This window comes from Orycteropus afer, unplaced genomic scaffold (genome assembly GCF_000298275.1).
Source record: "Orycteropus afer afer isolate SDZICR_OR568_19922 unplaced genomic scaffold, OryAfe1.0 scaffold00012, whole genome shotgun sequence".
NCBI lineage: Eukaryota > Metazoa > Chordata > Mammalia > Tubulidentata > Orycteropodidae > Orycteropus > Orycteropus afer.
In genome coordinates, this window is record NW_006921599.1 from 24,746,748 (window position 1) to 24,756,495 (window position 9,748).

Here is a 9,748-nt window from a genome sequence, read left to right on the forward strand (position 1 = left end):
CAGAGCAAAGAAGAGTGAAAAAAATCAAAGACACATGGAAACAAGTCCAAGGGGCTAGCGGACAATGGGAAACTTCAGACAGAGACCTGAAGAACTAGATGGCATCTAGTTACCACTGCCAACCACTCAAAAAAAGATCAAAATTGGAGATCCTGGATAGAGTGGGAGAAAAATGTGGAACAACACTCACAATCATAAAAAAAGACCAGAATTACTGATCTCCTAAAGACTGATGAAACTGCTAAGCGATGCCCCTTGCCACCCTTTAGTCCTGTAATTGAATTCACTCTCGTGGCTTAATTTTCAGTCAAATAACGGACAGGCCTAAGAGGTGAACAATTACACTACGGCGGTGCACTCCTTAGAACAATCAACTATAGGAAATTACAAGGGTTACATTTGCCCAGGGATAAATCTCAGAAAGCAGGAAGGTATAGAAAAGAAAGACACAGAGAAAAGGCAACCACATGGAGATGGTTGGGAAGAGAGCTGTCATACTATGGGGATTGCAATCAATGTCCCAAAACAAAATGGGTATGAACAGATGAGTGGAAAATGAATTTGCTTTATAAACTTTCCCCCAAATCAAAATAAAAGGTTAAAAATATAAAAAAATAAAAAACAATAATTGCATGTCATATTTGCTGCTGAGTGCTTAATATTTGCCATGTGCTCTGCTAAACACTTCATGTGTATCATTTTATTTAATTTTTATGAGTTGTTGATTTATATTATAACTCCTAGCTTCCAGAAGAGGAAACAAAGGCACAGCTTGATTAGATAAATAAAAATAATAAAGAAACTCATCTGATACAGTTAATTCTGTTAAAACAAACAAACAAGACATACGTCTTTCTAAGAAACCTAACCTGTAATAATACTGAACATAGATATATGCTGTGGTTGTCATGTGCCATTGAATGGATTCCTACTCACAGTGACCCTATGTGATCCTATATGACAAAGTAGAATTGCCTCATAGAGTTTCCATCTTTATGGTGGGTGTTCTGGTCACTAAGTGCCGCTCTGACAAGAAATATACCACAAATGGGATGGCCTTAACAAACAGGAGTTTATTCTTACAATTTGGAGTCTTTAAGTCCAAGTCCAAAGTGCCAGGCTCTAGGGGCTGGATGAAAGCCTTGGGGTCCACCTCTGCCTTCTGCTCCCAGCCCACTGGAGCTAGACATTTAGTTTATCTTCTGCTATTTGCTAGAGACATTTCTTCACTCAGACAGCTGTTGGCTGCTGAGGCTGAGAAGTCCCAAGGTTGACAAGTAAAAAGGCATAGTCCCGATGTTACCAAACCACATGACAGGCCATTAACTTAAGTCCACTGTAAGTCCCAAGGTCAGCAGAGCATAGCAGGCTGCTGAGCAATGACACGGCTACATGCAGGGTCCAAGCATGGCACAGGCTAGAGACCATTCTCAAAGCTTCTGCTTATATACAGGAAGCAGACCACATACCCAAAGGCAGCTACTCACCTGCTCCCAGTAGATTCCACCATGGAGTTGACTACCAGTCTCATCATCGGGAATACTACCACCAGCTGCCCAGCCACTCAACCAGGCCTAGCCAAGTTGACACACAAACATAACCATCACAGTGGGCTTTAAATAACAATTATAATTATCAAGATTTTCTCACCTTTTTTTAAAAAAAAATATTTTTTGAATTAAATATTCATTTATTAGAAAAGCTACTATTTAAAAATACTCCTTTTCTAAGGCAGGTTGCAGATTGGGCTATCTGGAAACCAGACTCTGAGGCAGAGCTCAGTGTTCTGGATAGTTTATATGGCATCAGCCCTTTGAAATGGGAGGGAAGGAGAGAGGAAATGGCAGAGAGAGAAGGGGAGCTAGGTACAGGCCTAAGGCATCTTCAGCCAACCCCACTGGGAGCTCTGGAGATGAAATGGCTGTTCAGAGCTGTCTCAGTTTAGGTTTAAATGACTAGGAATTTATACCTATGCTTCAATCGTCATTGGAGGTAGGCATCCCCAAAGCACTAACCTTGCTAAAGTAATCCCTAGAGGCACTGACTGCCAAATATTATATTCCTGCTATACTCCCAGCAACAGGGCCACTACTTCTTCTTTGGAGTGGGATTTATGTGGCACATCTCTATCTCTACCATTAACAATTGATCATTTCACTATTCTTCTTTGATTTTTTTTTTCAAATAGAAATAACAACTAATATTTATTGAAGACCAACAATGTCGACTCAGAGGTAGAATTCTTACCTTCCATACAGGAGACTCAAGTTGCATTCCTGGTCAGGGCACCTCAAAGAGCCACCATCCATCTGTCAGTGGAAGTTTGAGTGTAGTTATGATACTGTACAGGTTTCAGCAGAGTTCCAAACCAAGAATAGGAAGAAAGAAAGGCTTGGTGATCTACTTCCAAATATCACCCAATAAAAGTCCCATGGATCACAACAGTGTGATCCTATTGGGAAAGGCTAACTTAACAGCAGTTAACAAGAAATCAATAACCAGAAACCGGAAACTCTAATAAGTGTTCTATATGCTTCAACTCATCTAATACTTACAAAAACTCTATGACTGACTAAATACTTTCAGCTCCATTTTACTGATATGGAAACTCAGAAACATAACACTTAAATCTCCAAAGATGATAAAAATGGGATTTGAACTCAGGAACTCTATCTGCAAGTATAGAACTTTTTAGTCTTACCAGAGTACACCTGACTTCCAGAAAGCACGCAAAACAGCATGGAAAGCAATAAATCATCTTGAATGTTCCAAATTCATTTTTGGTTCAGTGTACCTATTTCCATTTAGATTTCATTAAGGTGAGTTACATTTGTATGAAAAAGAAAAATTTCTCTAATTGTGCTATTGGACATGAGAGGGTGACCCACATAGTGATTAATGGCTGATGTCAAAGATAGCACAAATACAAATAAATAATATAACTTTACGTACCAAAAGAAAGAAAGAAAGAAAAACCAAGCCAATAGCCAATATCTCCATCTAAATGTAACATCTGTAATAAGGGATTAAAAAGAAAGCAGAATGATGAAAGGTCCCTGAAGTAATCTCTATCTATCTGTCTATCTATCTATCTATCTATCTATCTATCTATCTATCTATCTATCAACCTATCTATCCATCCATCCATCCATCCATGCATCCATCCATCCTCCCATCTATCATCTATCTCTCTCTCTTACTGGGGGACATGATACATTTAATTCTCAATGAGTTGTCAAGTGGTAATGGAACAACTTGAGGCATATGGCTATGGATTTTGCAGGCATTTAGGAACAATTTACAAATATCACTAGATTTATTGAAACCAAGAATGGACAAAGTACATATATTGGGTATAGAAAAATCAGAGAAGATAAGATGCCCTAATGGGTCATTTCCATTTCTGAATTTCTAGAATTAATGGTTATAAATGACTTATGAAACAAATACAGAATATATACTTTATATTAATAAACAGCTTATTAAATCTTTGAAAGCAGTCAGCAACCACAAAAAATGCATTTATTCTATTTCAAGAATTGACTATTTCATTATAAATGTTTATGAACTTACCTAAGCAATTTATAACAGATAATCCTTAAAGATAAATAAGTGCATTTGAAAGGCTTGATGTGTTTTAACTTTCATATCCCCAAATAAATTATTTCCAAGATATTTATATATATATCTCCACTATGTACACCATCCTTATAAATGCATTATTATCTCTTCATAACTCAATTCATATAGAACAATAAACTACACACACAGCTACTTTAAAGAAGATGAAAAATAGTCTTAAGGTGACATAGACTTAAAAATAACTCTTATAACAATGTGTGTGTATGTATGTGTGAGAATGTATGTGTGTTTATATTGCTGGGGTGTCTACCAACATTGCTTTTCTGGAACATTCATGATGTCCCTAATGTACAAATGCCAAGTGTATTGAGAAATCAGAAGAGTAAGTGATACTATGATGGCTAAAAGCTTTTTCTTACTTCAAGGCCTTTAATGAGAGTATGCAAGTTTTACCTTCAAATTTCCCATCAGGACTTGTTCCAACACTCTTCAGCAAATATTTATATTCACCTTGTACTCCTCCTTATAACATATATTAAACACACAATAAAAGTTTTATTCTAAGAAAGACTGAAGAGCTGGGAACCTTTGTATTTTTGGTGCACATTAATTCTCCTCCCTTAAGAATATTTAGTTAACCCTAATTATCTAGCCATTAGGAGCTCTGGTGGCATAGTGCCTAAGGCATTTGACTGCTAACCAGAAAGCTGGTGGTTCAAACCCACCAGCCACCCCTCAGAAGGAAGACTGGACAATATAGTTCCATAGAGATACGGCCTCAGAAACCCAAGGAGGAGTGACTATGAATCGGATGCGACTCCATGACAGTGAGGTTTTTTTTTAATTTAGTTTTTATTTTTATCTTGTCATTGTAATCCATCTTCTGAAGCTTCCCTTCTGCTTCCACCATACCCCTGCAATGTCCAACTCTCCCCTGTTCATTGAATTATTATACTTGTACATTTGTACATCTAGGTATCACCTGAATTCCTTCCAAATCAAAGATTAATGAGTAGAGATGAAGCAACTTCCCAGGAAATATTTAATCTAAACACATTATTAAAACTGGCTCTCTTCCTTGAGTATCTGCTTAACAAGTGACATGGTATCCTTCATGTTTCTTTCTTTCTTTTTTTTTTTTTTTTAGGGTTTACATCTGCACCATATTTAATTTTTCCCCAAAATTCAAGAAGATGAAGAAATTTACATTACAGAAAAGAAGGCAATTTACATGTAAACATTAGTCATCTTTAAAACAAAACAGTTACTGTCATGTTGATTCCAATTCATGGTAAACTCATGTGTGTCATTGTTGAATTGTACTCCATAGGTTTCAGTGGCGGATTTTTTGGAAGTAGATCTCCAGGCCTTTCTTCTGAGGTACCTCTTTGTTTACATGGACCACTATCGTTCATGCTTCTTTTGGCATCAATGTCTTTCATTACAAGATTTCTGAGGGTAATCCCTTTTTTGGAAAAAAAAAATTAATTTTGTATTAATTTAATCATTTAATTCTGTGACATGCATGTGTGGTGATACTTCTACTGCAAGTAATAGAAAATATATTTTCTAAGGAATTGCAATTCAGGTCTGTTTATTCAGTAATATACTTTTTAATAGTAATTTTATAGTGCATCAAAAAATTCCTTTGCATTCAGGACATACCATGTGTCAATTTAGAGTAACATACCTAATCTTCCCCTCTCTTTCTTTTTTCCTGTTCATATTAGCTGCTGTATGATATACCTTCAATTTGTAGACTGGCTTGTGAAAATACAGTATTCAGTCTTGTTGTGTATGCTTTCACCACAATAAAAGTAAAAAAAAAAAGAAAAAAATTATGAGAGGATTTGACTGTTAACCAGAAAGCTGGCAGTTCAAACCCACCAGGCAGTCCTAGGAAGGAAGATTGTCCAATCTACTTCTGTAGAGATACCTCTCAGAAACCCAAGGAAGGGCTGCTATTAGTGAGAACTGACTCAATGGCAGTGAGAAACATGCTCATCCTCATGTCAAAAAAAAAAAAAAAAAAATCACAATATAAAATTTGCTTAAAGTGAGTTTTTTGACTGCCATACAGTGTGTCTTAAAATTGTCATAGAAAATTTAGGGTATAAAAAGCAAGTTACAAATTTCAGAGTCTTTTTTTAGTATTCTGCTTATAATTTAGCTTATGTGTATAATAAAAACATATTGTCAGTAACCAATAAAAGAAAAAGAATATACAGCATTCATATTTCTAAACACAGCCAAAGATTAGAAGAGATTTGTGGATGACAAAACACTGCTGTCTGGATTAAGTTCTGTGGGAATGATGTCATGGAAGCCTGCACAGCCGATAAGGGTAGAAATTTAATTTCTTCCTAAATGGAGTCTTAGTGGGTGTCTTAGTTACCTAGTGTTGCTACAACAGAAATACCACAAATGGGTGGTTTTAACAGAAATTTATTTTTTTGCAGTTTAAGAGGCTGGAAGTCCATATTCAGGTGCTGGCTCTAGAGGAAGGCAGTCTGTTGACTTTGGAGAAAGGTCCTTGTCTCTTTTGAGTTTCTTCTCTTGGGCAATTGTGTGGTTTGGCATCTCTCTTCCTCCATTTTTACTTCTTTTGTGTGTTTGTTTAATCTCTTTTATATCTCAAAAGAGATTGACTCTAGATATATCCTGTACTAATCCTATATCATTAACATAACAAAGACAACCCATTCCCAATGGGATTATAATCATAGGCATAAACCCTTACCAACCTGTTGCTGTCCAGTCAATGTTAACTCATAGTGACACTACAAAGCAGAGAAGAACTGCCCTATAGGGTTTCCAAGGCTGTAATCTTTGTGGAATCAAACTGTCACATGTTTCTCCCAGAGAGTGACTGGTGGGTTCCAAATGCTAGCCATTCAGTTAGCAGCCAAACACTTAATCACTGTGCCACCTGGACTCCTTACTGCAGGCATAGAAGTTAGAATTTACAACACATGTGTTCTGGGGACAGAAATCAACACATAACAGTGGGAGAGCATATCTTAAGACTTCAGAGGTGAAAAACTGGTGATTATAATTTTACCCAGGTGGCCTTTTTTTTTTTACCCCAACTAATGTAGAGTGAAACACTTTCAATGAGTTATTCTCATTGCAGGTGTTCCATTCAGAAAGGATAAGATGTTTCCAACATTGATCTGCACTAGTGAAAAAATTCCAATTATCTAAGAAATCTTATCTTTTGCAACGTGAAAGGAGGATGCTATAAAAAAGAAAGTTGTAAAAAGAAACATGGAATTGGGTTCATTTTTCCTCCTCAGAGTATTATCTGTCCCATCACCACCATAAGCATCCTCTTCTTGCAATACTGGTGATCATGTTCTTAGTCCTTAAATCTAAGAGTGAAATTTCTGAATAGGGGATAGGTACAGGATGAGTGAGGATGCTTCATTTTGTTTCTTTACTTCCTTTTTAAAATTCTTTTCAGGTTTAAATGCAAGTACTCTCATGAAATAAAGATAATTTTACCTCTAGCATACACATTCATATATGCACACACACAAAAAAGTCAAATGGCTGAATATATACATTCCAACATCACAGTAAATGAGACTGAAAGAATAGGTGAATGGATGTGGTTGAAAGACTTAGAACGTCTGTGCTGAGCTTAGCTATTTATCTGTGCACAGTGTGAAATTAATGAAGATACGTTTGATGGCCAAGAATTCTATTACTTTGAAATACTGTAATGTAGGTAAGTACACAAGAGTGTGTTTTAAAACACTATTACTGGAATCCATATCTTGTCTTTTCAGGAAATAAATTCAGATTTATTTTCCTCATTAATGAGAAACTTAATTTCATTTAAGATTCTGAAAAGCACACTCCAATAATAAGGCATGTATGGCAGTTTAGCTCCATAAAAGTTTAATTCCACCTTCTAAATGAAACAATACTTAAAATGTAATCATTCTAAAATTTCTTGGCAAACAGCTTCTCCAAGCATTGGCCCAATTGCTTCATCACTGCATTTAAGTAAGTTCCCAACTTTATTAAGACTCCAGGCTCTTCGACGCCAAGAAGAAAACCCACTAAAAAAGCAAACAATGAGAGTTAGGTTTTGAAATGAATTTGAGTTTGCTTAGGCTTCTTAAAATTTGGTTTGGAAGAAATCAAACATTATTGAAGCTTCTGGAGAGAAGAATTGTATCAGAATACCTATTATATGAGATTTTCAATTAAATTACTGTCTTTGGGCTGCAAAAAAATATATTTCCATAATCATTGCATTAATTATTCCTTTATTTTAACTGATCTTTAAATAAATGAAAAAAAAAAGTAATTCAGCCTGATTTCTTCAGCTATTTTTTTCTACAAAAGCCATTTGTAGATACTAAATTTGGGATGTTTATAATCCCAGAGGGAGTAATTTTTATGTCCAGTCTGGCCATCATCTACTAAGGGGCAATGAAATATTTCCTAACAAAAACAAGCAATGTATTTCTTTGTAATGTTTTTGTGTGCCTGGGTATAAGTGGATACAAAATTCTAAGTACTTGAAACTTCAGTCTTTAGAGCTAACCAGGACTGGTCATTGTTTCATTCTGTTGAAAACAGGGTCCCTATGAGTTGGAACCAACTCAACAGCACTGAATAACAACATATAAGAATTAAAGCTGAGATGAAAAGGTGCAGGACTGCCTTCTCAAAATTGACAAGAAATCTATTGTGAACATATGGTAGATGCTGAATAAGATTGAACGATCATAGCTACAAGATACTTTGAGAAATGGCCTAGAGTCAGACCTTTACAAATGATTTACTTTCACTCTCTGATTTTGTTTCTCATGTAAATTAATCTCTTCTCTATTTTAAAAGATTGATTAAGCAAAAACAAAGCATCATATCACACTTTGACCATCCATTCTGACTATCTTCAATCTCTGAAAATTCCCCCTTATTGTATTTCTAACCCAAATTTCTCAGGTGGCATGTATCACCCATTTCTTCTCATTCTGGAGAACAGCTGGTCACCATCATCAATTAAGTAACTGTATTTTTCAAGGCTGTTGTGAAAATACTTTTTAATAATTTTCTTCAAAACTGATATTGTTCTAAGATGCCATTGAGTCACTTCCGACTCATAGCAACCCCATGTACAACAGGACAAAACACTGCCTGGTTCTGCCTGATCTTCACTGTTGTTGCTATGTTTGAGCCCATTGTCGTAGCCACTGTGTCAATCCATCTTGTTGAGGTTCTTTCCTTTTACCAAGCAGAATGTCCTTCTCCAGAGACTGGTCCTTCCTGATAACATGTCCAAATTCTTCATAAATATCAAGTTCAAGAAATCCGTAATCTCCCCGGAGTACTTGGATCTTCATTTACTTGCACATTATCCTATTTAGGACACTTAAACTGATTCCAATTCTTTGCTTTTAAAAACATTTACCATAAATAAAATTGCAAGATACTACTAAAAAAAAAAAAAAAAAAAAAGGACATGAGAGGAAATCTTGCCATCCTTGCTTCCAGGGAACGTTAGGTCTGTACTTCTTCCAAGACAGAGTTGTTCATTTTTCTGGAAGTCCATACCAGACACCAAACCAAACTCACTGCCATGGAGTCAGATCCAACTCATAGCAACCCCTCCTTGGGTTTCCAAGGCAGTATCACTACAGAAGTAGATTGCCCCATCTTCATTCCAAGGTGTGACTGGTGGGTTTGAACTGCCAACTTTCTGGTTAGCAGTCAAAAGCCTTAAGCACCATGCCACCACAGATAGTATATTCAATATTCCTCACCGACACCATAATTCAAAACTATCAATTCTTCTTTAGTCTCCCTTATTCATTGTTCACCTTTCACATGCGTGTAAGGATACTGAAAATACCATTTGGTTTGGGTTAGATGCACTTCAGTCTTCAAAGTGATATCTTTGTTCTTTAACATTTTAATGGGGGCATTTGCAGCACATTTTCCCAGTGCAATATATCCTCTGATTTCTTTACTGCTGCTTCCAGGGGTGTTGATTGTAGATCCAAGTAAAATGAAATTCTTCATGACTTCAATCTTTTATCTGTTTTTCAAGATGTTGTTTATTGGTCAAGTTGTGAGGATTTTTGTTTTCTTTATGTTAAGGTATAATTCATACTGAAGGCTGTAATCCTTGATCTTCATCAGTAAGTGC